This window comes from Nannospalax galili, unplaced genomic scaffold (assembly GCF_000622305.1).
Source record: "Nannospalax galili isolate Female #2095 unplaced genomic scaffold, S.galili_v1.0 scaffold346, whole genome shotgun sequence".
NCBI classification, from domain to species: domain Eukaryota; kingdom Metazoa; phylum Chordata; class Mammalia; order Rodentia; family Spalacidae; genus Nannospalax; species Nannospalax galili.
The window spans coordinates 5127808-5147991 of record NW_008357637.1 but is presented as its reverse complement, the minus strand read 5'-3'; the positions used below and the strand labels follow the sequence as shown (position 1 = coordinate 5147991).

The following is a 20184-nucleotide window of genomic DNA, read 5'->3' as shown; positions in this document are numbered from 1 at the left end:
GAAGGTCTGAGGAGCAGTCACATGCCGGTGTCTGCTGCTGGCTGTGGCAACCTCCTCCGCGGTATCCTATTCCTCTGCTCCTCCTATCCACCTGGACCATCCAATCGCCAGACCTTTAAAAGGAGTATTGCATATTCAGTGGATACTGCACAAAATCATAGTATCCTCAAGTCATAAAAATCAATATTCATAGACTGTTAAGGTTGAGTATGACCTTGAAGATGAGCTAATTAAATCCCCTAAAGGGAGCAGGGAATCAAGTCTGACCTTCCCCCCAAGGATAGAAGGGTGAGGTTCTCAGCCAGGCCTGGTAGTCAGCCCTCCTACCATACAGGGTGATTTGTAGACAGCATAAGGCCACTCAGCTTGAGGATCATGGGAAATAGGAATTCAAAAAGAAAATGGAGCCTGAAGAAGGGACATTCAAGCAAGTGTGGAGGGGCAGGCATGCTGTTCACAGACTCTTGGGATGAGGAATACTGCAGTACTGTTGTCCTTCCAAGAACTGGGGCTGCCCACTTTGAATGGAGCAACATTTCTCCAGCACTGGCCCTCACCAATGAGGAAAGAAAAACTTTGGGAATAGAGAGAAACATACAGTAAGATCACAAGTATTAGCTGAAGAATGACAGAATTACGTTTATAAGAAATACTGTGCTTGCTTCAACAGCACATATACTAAAATTGGAACAATACAGAGAAGCTTAGCATGGTCCCTGTGCAGGGATGATATGCAAATTCATGAAGGGGTCTATATAAAAATAAGAAAGAATAGCAATATTAATTTGCTTTGAAAATTTGAATTTATAAACTTATGTTTAAGATACTGAACCATCTTTGAATTTTTTCTGCCTCTCACTGACTTCTCTACTTACCTGCATTTCAAACAATTCATGCATTTGCTTGCTTTCTATCTGCACAGTAAATTTGGTGTTTCCCTCGTATATGTCACTGTAGCTCACAAAACTAAATGACACTGTCAATAATTTTCATTAATTTTCATTTGCTGCTCACAGGAATTCAGCTAATTTCAGCTTTGATTGTTTCTTTTCCTAAAAATCATTCTCCTTTCATAGTCAAAACCATGCTGAAGCTATCTCTTTTGGGGGGAAAAAAAGGAAAAAATTGAAAATTCCGCTGTCAGAGCATCACTAGCATCTCGTGTACATTCATCCTCAAAAGAAGTGAGAATTTATCATCTGTCCCTTAGGAATTCTCGAACATAATTTGAAAATCACCCTAGCTTATCTTCGCTTCTGACAGGAGCTGGTTTGTAATATCTTTATTTGCTCTATTCATTATCAACAGGATTTCAGCATTACTCAGAGCTAAAAGTAAGTCTTTCCAGCCTTTCCCTGTACCAGCTTCTTTCAACACTTACTTAACTAACCAGTGAATGGTGATGTTACCTAAGTTAGTCTCAACTTTATCTTTAATTTGCTCAGCATGCAGTATTTTCTGCAAAAGGCATTTGCTCCTCATTGAAAGGAGAAAAAAAAAAAAGCTGTCTAGTTTCCTGTGGGCCAAATCCCTTGGGAATTCCTCCACAAATTCTGAGAAGGAGAAAAAGGTTAATTGTTAACAGTTCCATGCATGTGTCACTTACAACTCACCACTGGATTCTTTCAGTCTAACACCCTTTCAGCAGTAGCATTTAGCACATTGAGACCAGACTGAGTTTTTTATTACATACTTCAATAAGATAGAGGGCAAGTTTAAAGAAAGCGATCTTTAAGATTTATCTATGTGTTCTGGAATAAGAGTTCAGTAATTCCTTTAATCCATGTTGTCATCTCCTTTGGCTTTTTTACTTTACTTCAGTCTTTTAACATCACACCTTATTTTAATAGCAATTACCACAATGCATACACTAACTAACCCTAACAAGATCTCCAGTCTAAGCCTAGAAGAAGTTGTACTGAAACACCTATATTATTCTTTTTAATGATACATTTATCTCCAACAAATAAACTGTATATGTCTGAACTGTTTTCCATAACCTGTGTATCCACAGTTTACCTTTAAAAGATCTCTGGTAATAAATCAAAGGGGTTAATAGGATAAATTTTCCTTAAGAAGGAATTATAGTCTTATAATAATCCTTTAACACTAGTTGAAAGAGTGGACATAAACTTGCAAATGTACTGTAAAAATAAATTTAGTGAACAAGGTCAGTTGAAGTAAAAGCTAAGATTTAAGTACAATTGGGGGGGTCCCAAATTTCTTTTAAGAACTTTAAAACTATATCAATCAGTGATCTTTCTGACTGCCTATTTTCATATATACATATATATGTATAAATGAAATATATCTTTAAATGTCAGTAGTTCTCAGTGAGAATTGTCATTGATTTTCATCTTCAAAAGCTATCACATACAAGCTCCATTTCTAGTACATTTAGGGTTTGGTCAACAACATAACATTCTTTGAAATTTCACAAAATCTTCTATACCTTTGATATCTCTAGATATTCACCCAAAGAGATCTGAGTGTCTCACTACTTGGGGAAAAAAAAAAATATATATATAGTTTACCAGGCTGGAAGTGACCCAACAGAATCATTTGCATTTATTACACAAATTTGTACCAAAACTGGGCCTCTGTGCAACACACAGTTCATCTGAATAATGGTCTTCTTTAGAAGTGCATATTTAGTATACTTTTGTAACTAAGGTTTCTTAGAAATCCATTAGTTCATTATCCCTGAAACTGGCTTTGAAAGAATGTTTGTGTGCTTTACATGTTAATAGGTGTTCTTCAAGGGAACCATTTCTGTGTTCCAATATTCTGAAACCTTTCTGGATGCTTGCAGGGCATATTAGTGTCTTAAAGCATGGCAAGAACTACAGTGAAAAAGCCTACTAGGGAAGGGATTTCATTTTTACTGTCTATATCTGTACTCTTTTATACAAAAATATTATTTATACAAAAGGATTGCATACTGCTTATATATTAGATGAAAAAATAGATCTCAGAGAAAGTAGAGAAAGGGAGTTAAAGATTAGTTCAAAGATGCATGGTGACAGGGATATTTGTTTGTAAATATAAGGCTTCGTTTGCAACAGATGGAGACTATTACAGAGTATCACAACTGGTCACATAAAGACATTGCCTGTGAACTGCCCAAACCTAAATGGCACATCTACAATGCAACCTCTACACCTAAGGCTCGTAAAACAAGGGGTAAAGAGGACACTAATGAATATCTCAATTCTCATTTTTGAAGCTCCCTCAAGCAACAGAGGGCCAGGAACACAAAAGTTCACAAATGGTCAAAGCATAGAAATTAAGAGTGTGCAGAATTCTGGTCCTTGGACAGGACTCCTATATTAAACTTCATCCACCTAGGGCTCAGGCACCATTTCAGAAAAGTGGATGGAAAGATTGTAAGAGCCAGGAGGAGGTGCATGACCATATGAAAATAACATTCTATTAGCTCCCAAGACCCTGCTCATTTAAACCTACAACAATGATGTCAGCATGCACAAGACCCACGCAAACTCAGACAGACAAAAACCCAGCATAGAACTAGGGAAATGAACAGCAGACCCCAATCTTAGCTGAAGAAATATTGGTAACTGATTACTGTTGGGTGAGGAAGAGCTGATCTTCCTAAAGTGAGGGACTCTAGATAGGCTGCAAGTTCAGTGGATGAACTTGCACTGAGGAACGTCTGGGGACACTAAACTTGACACAACAAGCCTTATCACAAATAATAGAATGTATGAATTCCAGTGGGGGGGTATGGGGAGGGAGCCAGTTAGGAAGAGGGTATAAAGATGATTAAGATTGATTGAGACGTTATGTATGAAATACACAAAAATTCAATTAAAATTTTTTTAAAAAAATAAAGATTAGTTCCAGTAAGAAATCAACCTTTAAGGATTAAGAGATATGTGTGTATGTCTAAAGAACTTCTTTACATGTAAAGTCTTATAATATGAGCTGTTAATATACTTCTTCCTTGCTGCTTCTTATCAGGCAAGAGAAACAAAAAATAAATGAAAGAAAGAAGGGAAGAAAGAGGAAGGGAGGAGAGAGGAAGAAGTGAAAAGAGGAAAGAAACAAGGAGGGAGGGCTGTTAAGTTGTCCAGATCTGTATTTCCAAAACTCAGTTAACTGTTGAAGTCTTTATTCAAATATCTATGAACACTAGAGTGAATATTTAAAAACCAGAGAGAGGGACTGATTTGTAGCTTTTGCCAATTTCCATGGCGTAAATATCCATTTCACAATCAACTTCACATAGATTCCTCCCTCTTCCCCAGTTTTCTGTCTTGTACATATCCATTTTTAAAACGAAGAAACTGAGGCCAACATAACTGAGGGAAGGTATAAAACTATCAAAATCATGCAGTTGCTCACACTTTCCATTATCTATGTTCCCATTTCCAAAGTCAATGATGATTACATACTGTCCTAACATAAAAATTCAGCTACATGAAAGAAAAGTATAGTCCTTCAGCCTCCAGTGATAAGCAAGAGCCTTCCTTCAGAAATATAACTTGCCTACTGACATATCATACCTTCTCAGCTCTTCTGCCTAGAAATAGCATCATTTAGATAATATGACACATTGCTATATTTTCTGAAAGTAACAAATAATTCAGATTCATTTGTTTATCTTTCCAAAACATAGTCCAAAAAAAGGCAGTGTGACCACTTAAAATACAATTATAAAGTCATTCAAGTCTTGAAATCTCTTGGATCTTGATCTTAAAATGATTCTTTAGTCTAGAAGTAATTGTCTGAGGTTAGAGAAAGTAGCTTGCTTAGACACAAAGGCAACTTAATTCCATTTATTTTACTTTTTCTGTGCTCAGATTTTTCTTCTCAAGTCATAATTCACATCTTGTGTTTTCCCTTGCTTCATCATGTTTTCAAAGATAAGGATTGGTTGAGATGCACTGTTTTAAAATGAAATTATTTTTATTTTTACACATTTCTATAAATACAAACAAATTTGATGTTGTTCATAGAAAGTGACATTACTTCCTTAGGCTCAAAATGAGAATATAAATTTGTCATTTTCCTTGAAAGTCATTATCTTTTGTGGCAGAGACATCCTTGGGAACATTTCTATAAAAGGATTTGTCACTTAAATCCCAAGTGCCTCCTTGACCAGCTTCCTCTGAGCTTAGATGAGTCCCGGAATCTCTTATAAACTAGATTTCCTTACTCATAAAAAAGAATAAGATAACTATAATCTATACTTTGTGGGGTAGCTGGCCTTAAATACAGCAATTTTTGAGAACTGATCATTAACATTGTGAATTTCTTCCTAACTTTTGTCCATTCTACAACATTTCAGTTCTTTCCCTGAAATCTTGATGAAGAAAAAGAGCTAGGATTAAAATTTATTTTCTTTAAACTATCTGTGGATGGAAATCATTCGAAATCTCCTCATGGCTTATTAGGAACATGTGCCGAGAACTGGAAACAATGACTAGTTGATATCTTGTAAATATAATAATAGACTGGGGTTGCCACTGTAATCACTTCATGAACAGCATGAATAAAAGGACAGTCTTAAAACAAAGACCTTAGAAAATTCAACAAGGCACAGACACAAGATGAAAAGGAAAGGCGCTTAATGAAAAGTGGAAGGAATTAGAGGGAGGATGGAGCTCCCTGCTGGTGGAACACTGGGTGCCTCTGGCTGAAACAGTCCACACATCTCAAGTTGTACAATAACTAACATCTTCCACTGCTCCTCCCTGAGAGGCTGCAGTTCTGACTTTTCAGCTAGTCTAATGAAATCATGCCAACTTCTACTTTTTTAACTTGAAATTTCCCTCGATCTCCTAAATGGCCTCTGGTTGATGGGTACCTTGGATCTGGTGCAGGCATCAATCCTGAGACAGTTTCCTGATCATAACAGGACAATTCTGAACAGCACAGGTAACTGCAGAGGCAAAGGAGTCCTCCGAGGACTGGAATCTGGTGCTACATATTCATTACTCTGCTCAGGTTTATTCAAGGAAATGCCTCAAGCTGCTTGAGAGTACAATTATTTAATGAGTGAGTCTGGTGAAAAATCTGCAAATGATATTATATGAAGAAGTAAAAATGTAACATATTTAAATAACACTTTACTGTCTACCCAATAGCTCTCTCAATGTGTCAATGTCACAATAACCCCTCTAAAGTATACTGTGCCCATGTCCTGGGTAAAGTTAGATTCCAAGAAGTTGACTTGTTTAGGTCAGGGGAAATCTCTCAGAGAAGGATTTAGGACTAAATACCAAATTCTGTGACCCTCCTGCTATACCATATCAGCTCTTAGAAATGAACTTGACTTTTGTTCCTGCTACTTAACTAGTTATTGGTATCAGTTATTTCCCCAATCTTGGGCAACCAGAAAAATTTAAGTAAATATATGACCTCTGCATATTTGCAATGGGTTTTTTTGTTTTGTTTCAGGGTTTTTTGGGGGGGGGTGGTTTTCGGGGTTTGGGGGGTTGCCTTTTGTTTTTATTTGCTTTGAGACAGTGTCTCCCTGTAACCCAGCTGAACTTGAACTCACTATGTAGACCAGGCTGGCCTTGATCCCACAGAGATCCACCTGCCTCTGCCTCCTGAGTGCTAGGATTAAAGGTGTGTGCTACCATACCCAGTTGTAATAGTGTTTCAACAGACAAATGCAGTAGTGGTAGGCCAGATGGCAGAAAGACTTCCTCTAGAATTGGAATTCCTGTCTCCAGTGCTAAATTAGGCAAGTTATGCAACTCAGTTCCCTCCTCCATACAGTGAGGATGATAACATACATTCTAATGTTGTTGTGCAGATAAAATGGGGTTAAACACAAAAAGTATTCAGCATATAACAAGCACTCAATAAATGTAAGCTTTTAAAAATAAAATATATTGGCCGGCCACACGGTGGTGCACTCCTTTAATCCCAGCACTGGGAAGGCACAGGTAGATGGGTCTCTGTAAGACTGAGGCCAACCTCATTTACATAGAGAGTTCCAGACCAGCTGGGGCTACATAGTAACAATATATTTTTTTTTCCACACACTGCATATATATGCTAGTCTCAGTGGTATGCACCTGTAATCCCAGCTACTTAAGAGGCTGAGGAATTAGGAAGTAGGAAACCAGCCTGGAAAATGCAGTAAGACCCCCATCTCAAAGGGAAAAAAAGAAAACCTCATTTACATAGAGAGTTCCAGACCAGCTGGGGCTACATAGTAACAATATATTTTTTTTTCCACACACTGCATATATATGCTAGTCTCAGTGGTATGCACCTGTAATCCCAGCTACTTAAGAGGCTGAGGAATTAGGAAGTAGGAAACCAGCCTGGAAAATGCAGTAAGACCCCCATCTCAAAGGGAAAAAAAGAAAAACTATAAATACATACATACATACATATATATATATATATATATAGAGAGAGAGAGAGAGAGAGAGAACATTAAGTTAGGAGAGGGAAATAAAGGAAGGTTCACACAGAGGGGATCTAAATACCATCAAATTATATGTATGAAAATCCTGTGAGTTCAAGTCCTGGCTGGTCTACATCGTGAGTTCCAGGCCAGCTGGGGCTGCAGGGAGACCCTGTCTCAAAAAGACGAAAAAAAAAAAAAATCAAGGGCTGAGAAGATAGCTCAGTTGATAAAGTGTTTGACACACAAGCACAAGAACCTGAGTTTGGATTCCCAGAGTTCACATAAAAAAGGCCAGGCATGATGGTACCTGGCTGTGATCTCAAAGCTGGGGAGGCAAAAACAAGAGAATTCCTAAGGCTTGCTGGCCAGCCAGTCTAGCTGAGTCAGTGGACCCCCATGTCCAGGTAAAAGACACTGCCTTAAAACAAGGAGAGTGATTGAGAAAGACATCCCATGTCTACCTCTGGCTTCCACACACATGCACACACATGAGCACTCACACATATAACACACATATTGGGAAAAAAAATGGTCAGACTTATACTCGCCTATCTAGCTAAGGTAATAAATCAAATACATATGAAAATTCCATAGTGATTACCATCTCTGGCATGAAAACCTCTACTTTTAGATTGTATTAGAGTATTGAAAAGTATGAAGTATAAAAATATGTAAAAGTAAAATATATATAAAATTCATTGCACGAGACTTGCATTTAAATCACAATCTCTAAGAGTCTAATGCTCAAGTCTATGACCCAGGATAATCTGGTAGTGTTTATTGGTATGAGTTTGCCAAAGGCAATTACCCAGCTTAGTTATCTTGTCTTTTAATCTCAACTTACACCTAGTTTAAAATTAAGAATTCTCTAGTCCACTCAAGACACACACAGAATGTTCACATGAGGCCCATCACTCAGGGCTTAACTGTTGGTTCATGTCTGCAGAAATCTAAAGGCCAGCCCAGGCCGCCGGCTTAATTATGTCCAGGATGCACACCAGAGGTGAAAAGCCTCCTAGTACTGTTTTTCAATCATCATCTCTCCAACTGAGCTGGACTAGTGACACTAAAACCAGCAATTAAAAATCTCAGGTTTAGAAATACGTTCAGTTTCCCAAGTCCCCAAATGGCAAAGGTTAAGTGAATTATGTGGAGATAATTCGCCCGGGTCCCTTGAGAGAGCCCTGCTAACTTCAGATGGTGGCCATTTCGGTCTTTTCCCTTCTCAACTGATACAGGCTTTAGTCGTGGTACTGCCAATGTAAACATCAAGAAAACAAGAAATGCTGCAGATGGGGAAAATAAAACCCCTTCAATATGTTTTCTAAGGGGAAGCCATGTGATTAATACATTTGGGGTTTCTGGAACGCTGAAGACTTTTTGCTCAGCCATTTATAAGAATAATTGTTAATACATTTACACTCACCTCATATTAAAAAATATATATTTGAGATCTTTACTGTGTTGCTTTGCTACTTAAATTGGACCATGTCGCCAGGTATCTTACTGTGTGAGACCATAATAGGACCCGAAACTCACCTCCAGGCTGAATTAGAGCCACCTATTACACCTCGAGTTGTGTGGTAACACCTCCACAGTGTTTCCAATTAACTTTGTAAGTTTTTAATCAGTGACAAATGCATCTTTGTAAATTCAATTTACCTTTTATTGCGGCACTATAAACCGTCTTGCAGCATTCCGGTGTGTTGTGAACATTTTACTTGCTACTGACATAAGACAGCTGTTGGACCTACAACAAAGGCTAAGTTTTATGAGTTACCTGAATTAGGATGTAGGCAAAGTAATTAAACCCCGAAGAGAAAGAGGGGGGAAGAGATAGCCCTCCACAATGTGTGTGTGTGTGTGTGTGTGTGTGTGCGCGCGCGCACACACACACACACACACACACACACGAATAAGTACGCAGGAACTCTTGTAGCAACTCTGAATAAAACCTCCCAAACTGCCTTCTGGTTTAAACTGGTAATATGTAAGTGGTAATATGGTAAGTGAAAAGGTCAGGCACATTTTATTAATAAATCTATACAGCTATTTGTTTTTTTTTCTTTTAATCAGATTCAAATGCATCCTGTTAAAGAGCCACGGGTGATTAGATCATAAATCTGAATGACCTTGAAGATGATGAAGGAAATGCTGCTCTGTAAAGCCATCGTCACGCTGCCAGTTCCATCATTTACACATTTTTACAGGTGCAAGGAAAAGGTTTAATTTCAAATCACTTACAAGAATCACTCAGAATAAAATATTACTTTATAAGATCTCCAGCTAATAAAGTAAACAAATCAATCATACAACTTAACTATATATTTTTATTTTTGCTCCTATATTTGCTCCTAAATAAGAAATAACAAAAATAAGAGGGAAGACTAAAGTAAGTGTTTGAGTTCATTATACTTACCCAGAATGCTAGCTTCAGTTTTGTTTGCATATTACTGACACATTAACTCCTTACCCTTTGTCACAAATTAGCAACTAATTGTAAGTAATATGGCCATGAGATGTGTCTTTACATATTTAATCAAAAGTCTGCATTTTTATATAGGCAGCATATTTATGAATGACATTTATGGTTACTTTCTAAAATAGTGAGAGATTCTTTCATCTTCTTTTCAGATTTATCACTCAACCATGAGACATTTGACATTCAGGATGTAGCTCTGAGTCTTGCTATTATCACATTGAAAATATTGTAAATGTTGTAATTTGTAAAAAGTTTTTAGACCCTTACATTATTCTAATTCATTAATTCATTCATTTATTCATCAAGTATATTAAGTACCTAATATCTGTCAATATAAATACTGAATAAAAGGTCCCTCCCAAAGATTAAAGATAATATACACAAGAAAAATCTCAGGCCTGTATTTATTATTATTTATCTTGGACTTTTATTTGGACTTTATGTGCTTTTAAAAATGAGCCATGACCTAAAACTTTTCATTGAACCTGTCCATTTTGATTTCCAAGTCAAAAGCTTGGCTTTCTTTGACCTTTCCTGAAGGGCATGATCTGAATACTGTTTAGGTTCTTCTGAATGTATATGCATTAGAGATGCTTTTGATAGCTTATGAATTCACTATCATAAATATACAAACTAGTCAGAAAAAAGGGCCTTTATTTCTTTATTTTTCTATGCTTTATTACATGTATTAAGGAAATAAAAAAATACTTGACATATTGCTACTTTAGGATGTGGAATTAGGCACAAAAAGCACCCTTTTACATTGCTATAAACTAATCAGCAATTTCTCACTATTTCTTCTGGGTGATCAGAAAAAATACAACCAGATGAAGGGGATGAGTTTTAGCAAATAGCATTGAATTCATGTTCTTTTACCCACAGTAAGATCTTCACCCAGCAAAAGTACTCTGGTGAAAGACTTGTGGCTGAGGTGAAAAGGACTCAAGGACCTACTCCAGCACAGAAATTAGGTAAGGCTGGGGAGACTTCCAAGAGGTTATTAAGCCTTCCCATCCTTGTTCTCAGTCTAAACATAACAAAACCAACCCAGGGACACTCCCAAAGGGATGGAGAGAGAAGTGACCTCCCAAAACTCAGACTTTCATTATTTCCAAAGATTTCATCTGACCCCACAAGCATAACAATGGCATAAATCAGAGCTTAGAATCGAAAGCTTTGGAAAAGTGGCCTAGCATAATGACTAAGCAGTAAAACACTACTGGTCATCAAGAGCTTAAAGCTGAGAAGATAGTGCATACCTATAACTCCAACACTGGGGAGGTGGGGGCACAATTTTGGGCCAGCCTGAGCTTTCTACTGAGATCCTCCCCCCCAAAAAAAAATGAAGGCAGGAAAGAAGGAACGAAGGAAAAGAAAAAAGAACTTGAATTTAGAGGAATTAAGTTTGTCATTGGCATCCCACATGATGGATGAGAAAGCTAAGGCTCAAGGAGTTGTCTAGAGTCACAAAACTTAGGAGCTGGAATCTAAACCTGTACTGGTTGCCTCCAAAGGTGCCCTCTTACCACCTACCTTGTCTCTCAAAAGCCAGAATATCATGTTCTCTGAAGCCCAAATCCTTATTGTTTAAAAAAATTATAGTGGAAAAATCTTGACTTATCTTTTCAGTAACAAAGTTTACTCTTCCAGAAGTACAAACTCGTGTAAAAATGAAATAATTATTGCTCCATTTCTGTGCTGTCTCCTTTCATTTTGTGCTGCCAGCCTGTTTGATACCAACTGTCCCCACCATTGTAAGGACATGTTGGAACTGAAAACACCCTTTAAAACAGCAAAGATCCTATTCTATTTTTACTGCAAAATATGCCTCTATTTTCGGAAAGTAGATTAATTTCCCTCCTACTGGAATGTTTCAATTTAAACTATCTTATAGCCAAAGCCACTTTACTATAATTTATACTTAGCTTTTTAATAAAAGTCTTCTAATAATGTCTCTTACACAGGAAGGATTTTATAGTATTGTGTAGACTATGCAAATTGTTTCTGCAAAAAACAATCGAAAGAAGGTTTGTGCATATTCTATATTATTTAGTGATGTAAAACTCTAGCTTTTGAAGTAACTCATTAAGATAATTGGGAATGATCATTTTGGACCTGATCAGGGAGCATTTTAAAAATCAATGAACATTGGAAACTTCATTCTTTACACACCTAAAAGGGAGAAAAAGATTACAAACAAATCCCTGGATATCATCAGACATTCTCATCTGGTATTGTCTGCAACCGTTCAATCAATAGAGAAGAGTAATGTAATAATTGCAGCAACATTTTCTGTAATTCCTCATTGTGGTAGCAACAGCATTTCAATAATCTTCAGAGAAACTATTTATGGTGCTTAAGGTAAGAGGTTCTGCCATGTGCTGAATAACAAAATTGAACAGATATGTAACTGGGAGTTGGAAAACTGGTAAGAGTAAAGAAGCAGTTAGGCACTTAACTTACACTAAAGACATCTCTATACCAGACAATAATCACAGTATGTTTCACCACAGGACATTTAGACAGACAAAATAGTACTTGAACATCAGTCAATAGGGAATACAGTATGTGCACACAGTGAAGGATACTCAGTTGTTAAACAAACAAAATATGAAATCACTATAATATGAAAAAAAGTCTCCAAGATATTGCTGAGTGGAGAAGGCAAAATATAGGCTCATTTTTGTTAATAAAAGGAGGAAAATTTAAAATCCAAATTTGTTTTCTTTTCACTTTCCACATACATAAGGATACTCTGAGAACTATATTTAAAACTAACATTTTTATCTGGGAATTTATGTACTGGAAGGTATACTTGGCTGGATGGCTGACAGTGATGAACACAAGATGTCTATGTGTGCGTCTGCTCATGTATGTGGCATGTGTCTGTATATATGTGGGGGGGGGGATGTCCTCAGAAGCCATTGGATCCCTTGGAAATGGAGTTACAGGCAACTATGAGCTACCCAATGTGGGTGCTAGGATCTGAACTCAGGTGCTCATGATGGAACAGCAAATGCTTCTAACTGTTGAGCCATCTCTCTAGCCCTATGTATGATTTTTTAACCTTTCAAATCTATTATTTATTCAATAAATTAAATTAAAAGCTGTTTAAGTAATACGACTCTCAAATGAGCTAGCCAAGCAAATATGGTGTGTTCGTATCATGGAATACTATGAGGCTGTAAAAAAGAGTAAGTAAGCTTTTATATCATACTTATAAACAACTCCTAGATGTGTTAGTGTATTTTTTAATCCACATGCAGAATAATGTACTTAATATGCTACTTTAGTGAAATGAGGAATAATATCAATTTGTGTATGCTTGCCTATGATTAACTATCTCTGAAAGGACATACAGGAAATTAATAATGATGGTTGATGGTGTTGAGGGAAGAACTATGTGGTTTGGCTTGAGGATGGAAAAGAAATTTTCAGTGAATGAACTTTTATTCTTTTTTTCTTATCTACATCCTTATATTACTTTTTACAAAAATGAGATTCAATCACCAGCTTTAAACTGTCTAATTATAATCACTGTTTTCTTCCTAAGGAAAGAAAAAAATGAATCAATAAATTGATCTCAGAATTAAAGAACAGAAGACAGCAAACCTTTTTGAAGGGTCAAACCTTTTTAACAAGATCTAACTCTTCAAACTAACCCTAACTGCTGATATTTCTTTAATCCTGCTTTTCTTTCACTAGTTTAATTGTAGTGTGTTTCCATTGATTCAAACTTAGCTTAGTAAAATTAACCATACTCATTTCTTCCCAGATATAACAAATATCATGCTATATCATGCTGCCTTTCACCCACCCCAACCCCCACTCCAGGAAGGGAAGACTAAATGAACTGGGATTGCATGATTTAAATTTTACCTGGTTCATTATCACTTATAAATAATTTATGTATTTTAAGCAGCTGCATTTCTTCTCCTTATGTGTCAATCATGCAAACAAGCAAAACCTCAAAGAAACTAGCCCATAATAAATCAATTTTTCAACTAAGTATTTCAGGGTTATCTTTCCTGTGCAGACATTAATAGCTGTAAAGCAACTGCATGTCAGGATGTAGTGGAAAGATGAGCTTGTTGTTAAACACGCCTCTGCTGTAAACTGGACTCTGCCACTCACAAGCCACACGTTTTTACACAAATCATTTAACCCCCTTGAGCCTCAGTCTTCTGAATCTGTAAACTGGAAATGGGAATGGATTTTCACAGGGCTGCTTGCCATGTTAATTAAAGCACTAGAGTGACTGATAGTCTTGGTTTGCCTGAGACTCTACTTTAGCACGTAAACCTTGTATCTGGGAAACCCCCAATCCCAAGCAGTAAGTGGTTAAGAGCACTTACTGCTCTTCCAGAGGACCAGAGCACTGGTTCCCAGCACCCACTTCAAATGGTTTCCAACCTCCTGTAACTCCAGTTCCAGGAATGCAAAGGCCATTCTGGTTTCTGCCGGCACCTGTACACACACACACACACACACACACACACACACACACCTTTCTAATAAAAAAAAAAAAAAAAAAACTGACAGGCAGAGTAAAGTAAGTGGCTTGGCTTGGGAGCCCAAAAGCCTGAGTTCTGGTTCTGATTCCACAAAATGAGCAGCTGTGTGACTGCTTCAGTGCCACTGGGCTTTGGTTTCAATCGTCAATAGATGAGAAGTTGAAGCCAGCTCTTTCCATAACTCTATTCTGAGAGTAGTCAGAGATTCCCTGAATGATACAAGAAATTTCTGAACAGCACCAGGAGGAATTGAAAAAACTCCACTCCCTGGTCCCCTCTGAAGGAGCATACAGAGAGCAGAATCTGCTGTGTGGGAAACTTTCTGCCTAGAAGGAATGGTATGAATCAGTCCTACCGTGCCCAGCACCCACCCAGCCGGGAGCCAAAGATATTTTCTATGCCAGAATCTAAGAAAGCGCCCAGTTGGGCTTAACAGACACGTGAGATGTTCCCTGCCCCTGAGTTACACGTAGAGGTGACCCCTGGATGGTAGAGAGAACCCTAGTCTCTGGAATCCTGCAGCAGAGACTGCACTGAGAGGTCGTAGAAGGTCAGTGAGAGCAGATAATAAATATTCTGGAGAGCTATTTTACTAGAGTCCGAGCAATACCACCCAGGGGGAAAAGAAAACTGGGGCCTTGGATAATGAAGAGCGAGAAAAGGACAGCCCAAAGAGGAAGAGGAGAGCAGGGTCAGGAAAGCTCTTTAGAGAAGGCGTGTACAAACATGACAAATTAGGGGCCAAAAAAAAAAAAGCGGAGGTGGAGGGTTCCTTGGGGAAGCAGACAGCTTACCTTTGCTTTGGGTGCAGAAAGAAAAGAGGAGCTTAGAGAAGATGAAAATTGTTGGAACTGGGGTTTGATGGTTCAATCAACAAAGTAAAATATCAGTAACACTGTGCCTTCCTTTTCAGCGAACTTAATTATCGCCTCAATTTGGGAAATCACCTTGATGTAATATACCAAGAACAGCGGTGTTTAAGGAATGAGACAGGATATTTCACTTAATGCTTTTGTTAGCTGTAGGTTTAGGAATTTTCAACCAAAAATTCTTCTTTGTTTCAACTCATAAAAATATATCAGTCTATTCTCCTTTTTGGAAGTTGCAATGTAAAACAGACTTTTTAAATAATAATAAATTAATAAATAAGTGGAGCTGGGGAGATGGCTCAGTGGGACGAGTGTTTTCTGTGCAAGCATGAGGACCTGAGTTCAGATCCAAGCACCCATATAAAAGCCAGGCCTGTCAGAGTATGCCTGAAATGCCAGCACTGTGGGATCATTGGGGTTTGCCTACTTAAAGGTTCAGTAAGACTCCCTATCTCAAAGGGACACAGTGGAGAGTGATAGAACAGGACGCCATGAACATCTCCTCTGGCCTCTGCGGGCATGCGCATACACCAGACACATTCACCCCACACACACACACACACACACACACACACACACACACACACACACACAGGATTTACTAATGAAATACTTTATTAAAAACTTAATTATGAAAAATAAAACTATGAAGAGGGAAAATTCTCACGTAACACACAACTTAAACACTAGTACTTGGGGACCAGTATTTCCTTCTAGTTTCTTTCTAGGCATTTTTTTATGGTTATGGTATTAAGTAAATCATATATATCATGGCTGAGTGACTTTTTCACTTAACCATAAAAAACAGGAATTTCCTCATATCCCTATAAACTCTTACAAGAGTTTGCTTACAGTGCACTATTTTAATATCTGCATTCCATGATAGGGTCACATCATAAATTATTTAGTTACACCTCTATTTGGCCATTTAGCTTGTTTTTAATTTTTCACTATTATACATATGCAGAAATGTGTAACCAATGCACAAAAGAGGTTTTCTCATTAATAAGGGATAATTTTCTTAACTTACATCCCAAAAATGTGATTCTTTTTAACAGCATCACTGAATACAGTTGATACACTATATAATTAGCCTGTTTAAAGTATAGGTATAGGAATATATGATTATTCTTATCACCGGTATGTGCAGTCATTACCACAGTTGATTTTGGAATATTGTTACTACCCCCAAAAAGACTCAGTATCTGTTAGCCATTACTGTCTTCCCCTCCCTTAAAGCTCCCCTCCCACCAGTGCTAAACAGCAAATTGTCTACTTTCTTTATCAATAGATTTCCCTCTTCTGGATATTTGATAAGAACAGAGCCATGTAATACATAGTCTTTTAACTTGCTTCATCCACTTAGGTTGTTTTCTAGGCTCATCCATATTGTAGCATATATGAGTAATTCAGTCCTTTTATAGACAAATAATATTCCATTGTATGGCTATACCACAATTTGATTTTTCATTGTCAGCTGATGAGCATTTAGATCGTTTCCATACTTTAGCTCTAAAGAAGAATGCTGCTGGGCTGGAGAGATGACTCAGCTGTTAGGAGCACTGGCTGCTCTTGCAGAGGACCTGGGTTCAGTTCCCAGCACCCACATGGTGGCTGACGACCATCCATTACTCCAGTTCCTGAGGATCCAATGCTCTCTTCTGGCCTCTACAGGCATTGCACTACATGGTGCACTTACATACAGGCAAAACACTCATACACATAAAATTAAAATAAATAAATTTTATGTGTATATGTATATTGCCTGCATGTAGGTAAGTGCACCCATGTCATGCAATGCCCACAGAGGACAGAAGAGGCTGTCACATCCCCTGGAACTGGAGTTACAGGCAGTTGTTAGCTGCCATGTGGGTTCTGGGGTTAGAAACCGGGTCTTCTGAAAGAACATCCAATGTTCTTAACCGCTGAGCCATTTCTCCAGCCCCGAAATTAAATATTTTTTAAAAAAGAATAATGCTGCTATAAACATTTGCATAAAGTTTCTATATGGACATACATTTTCATCTTTCCTGGGTATGTATACCTAGAAAAGGAATTGGGGGATGTATGACTAGAAATATAATTCTTGCTTAAAGGATTTTGATGTTTTGGAGTTTCTTAATATGTATCTTAATCACCAAATTGCTTCCAGAAATATTTTGGATTGATTTCTAATTCTATTTGAGAGTTTTCCTGATATTAGCAACCAGTTGGTTCTCAAAGAATAATGATGTCTCAAAGAAAAAGACTAAGACAATGCTATCCAATAGAAATACAGTGTGACGCAAATAAGTAACTTTAATGTTCTGGACACCACATTTTTAAAGTAATGAAAAATGAGACTAATTTTCTTAATGTATTTTATTGACTTCTATATCCAAAGTATTATCTTTTCACCTGCAATTAACATAACAATGTAATGACATATTTTATATTCTTTTTTATTCACATTTTCTGAAGTCTGCTATGTATTTTACACTTCAGCCTGCCTCAGTTTGAACTAGTCACATCTCAAGCACTCAATAGCCACATGTGGACAGTAACTTCTGCATTGAAGGGTACAGATCTAAGAAAGTGACCACATCTTCTTTGGAAGGTAGCAGAAGGCTACTTGAAAAAAAAAACTCACATTTATTTCCCTTTAAAATAAAACAGGAAGAAAATTTAGCCAACTGAAGACTCCTAATGCTTAACTAAGGCCTTTTGCTTTTACATTTTTCTTCATATTTCTACTTACTTGATGGATAACAATGTCCAGCATGTTCTTAGTATTAAAATCTTTACTCTTTCCTTCTAGTTAACTTGGACAGACCCTGGAACTGCTTCTTTCTGTTCCATGTGACTATGCTGGGACACTGAACATCAATACTCACATTCCCCATGATGGTGAGCAATTTTCTTTATTTGATCTTTAATGATGAAGTGAACAGAAAAGAAGAAATGACAACAAACAGATTGTACTGGCAAAAACCACACTTTCCAGTTTATTCTTCACAACAAAGCACATTTGATCAGATATCCTACAGAGTCCCAGGATGCAATTGTTATATGGTAACTTCCTGTCATGCATAATTATTTTCCAGAAGCATATCAGGTCAGAGCTGAAGCACAGACTGGGAGAAGAGTCCATGGTGACCTCTAGCAGATTTTTTTTTTTTACTAGTGCGAATCAGTTGGATAGTTATTACCACCTGGCACCGCTAATGAGCCTACTTGGGGAAACAAAGCTGCCAAGCATCCCACAGCAGACTGCACTGCAGCCCAGGGCTCAGGAGTCTTTGGGGGGTCTACTGAGCATTGGAAAATGCATTTTAAGGTATTCTGCCGATTATAGAGAGCAAACTCCTTAATTTGAGAGGAAATGTGTTACTCAGAAAGCATTATCAATTGTCAATTCATTCATGATGCTGTAAACTAAATATTTTATTGTGTTCACAAATTAATTTTAAAAGCGTAAATAAATCTTATTCATTAAAATGATTTATTTATAATATTCTTGGAGAAAGTTGGTCATCTCTTCCAAGAAAACAATTTTGTTACTGATTAAAATGGTCTTTAAGTAATTTAAATAGACATCAAAGCACAGTCATCATAACAAGAAGTTTGGTTTTAGAGAGTCCTGGATTCAAATTTAAACCATACTGTTTATCAATCTTGTGACCTGAAGCAAGTTATTTTCTCTGATCCCACTCGTGAAAATAGGAGTAACCAAAATTAAGAGTTAAATGAGACAATAAATTTATGGGGTTTAAGTGTCTGTCTTTACTATTTTGTTTGTTTCTCATTATTACTACATCTTGTATGTTCTGGGTTTTAGCAGCAAAAAGAATAGTAAATGAAAAACCCAGGGAATAGAAAATTACCAAGCATCAATGACTGTGTCCCAGCTGCTACACTGTAAAAGAGGAAAGCATAGTTCTCCCACTAGTTGTTGGAGTAGAGAAATAGAACTAAAGAGACAGGAAGGGAAAGTAGCAGGAAATCCTAACGTAACTATTTCCCAAGAAGATGCTTGATTAATACATTCTATACATTGTTAATTAATTCAATACATATGAATTGAACACTAAGTATATTCAAAACACTATGCTATGCTAAGTACTAGAGTTATAAAGATCAGATATGTTATCTGCCCTCACTAACCTTAAATCTCATCGGAGTGTCATCTAATTTATGCCTGTACAATGTTGCCTTCTAATCACTACTTCCTCATCAGTCTCAGTCTCTTGGCTATGAGCAGACATGCTAATTTATGCACCTCTGTACTTCACACAGTATTTGCCTCCCAGTAGATACTTAGTAAATATTTGTGATGGAAGAAATCAGTCATTGTTGGACTTCCAACCATACCATATGAGTTCCTAAAAGATACATGTTTGTAAACTTCTCGATGCCAAGAGAGGGGTATGTTTTATGTAGGTAGTAATCATGCCAATATCCTTAAAATATGAGTTGCTGCCAGGCGTGGTGGTGCGTGCCTGTAGTCCCAGCACTCAGGAGGTAGAGGCAGGCAGATCTCTGTGAGTTCAAGGCCAGCCTGGTCTACATAGTGAGTTCCAGGCCAGCTGAGGCTGCAGGGAGACCCTGTCTCAAAAAGACCAAAAAAAAAAAAAATGAGTTGCTATGTAATATCAAAATGCAGTTATTGCAGTTTTGATTTAAATTAGTTTCTTTAGCCACAGGTGCATAAAAGATAAACATTTCATTGCATCGTATCTAATTAAGAAAAATAAAGCAATAAAAACGTACTCTGTAAATAATCTATATTGCTTGGTGTTTAAAAACCCTCTACTTTTCAATGAAATACTATAAAAATTTTTCATTGAGTATGAGTGTTGAAGCTTTATCATTTATTTTCCATTCAGACTATTTTAGTTTATTCATATTTTAAAAATTATAAATTTGGGGTAGTAGTTCTCATGTGAA

The 20184-nt window shown here is 37.2% G+C and overlaps 1 non-coding gene across 1 annotated transcript; it reads left to right on the top strand.

Moving 5' to 3' along the window:
- Window positions 1–654: 654 nt before the first annotated feature.
- LOC115067982 lies at window positions 655–761 on the top strand. Its single transcript, XR_003847347.1, has one exon. It is a non-coding gene; the product is annotated as a U6 spliceosomal RNA (small nuclear RNA).
- Window positions 762–20184: the final 19423 nt, after the last annotated feature.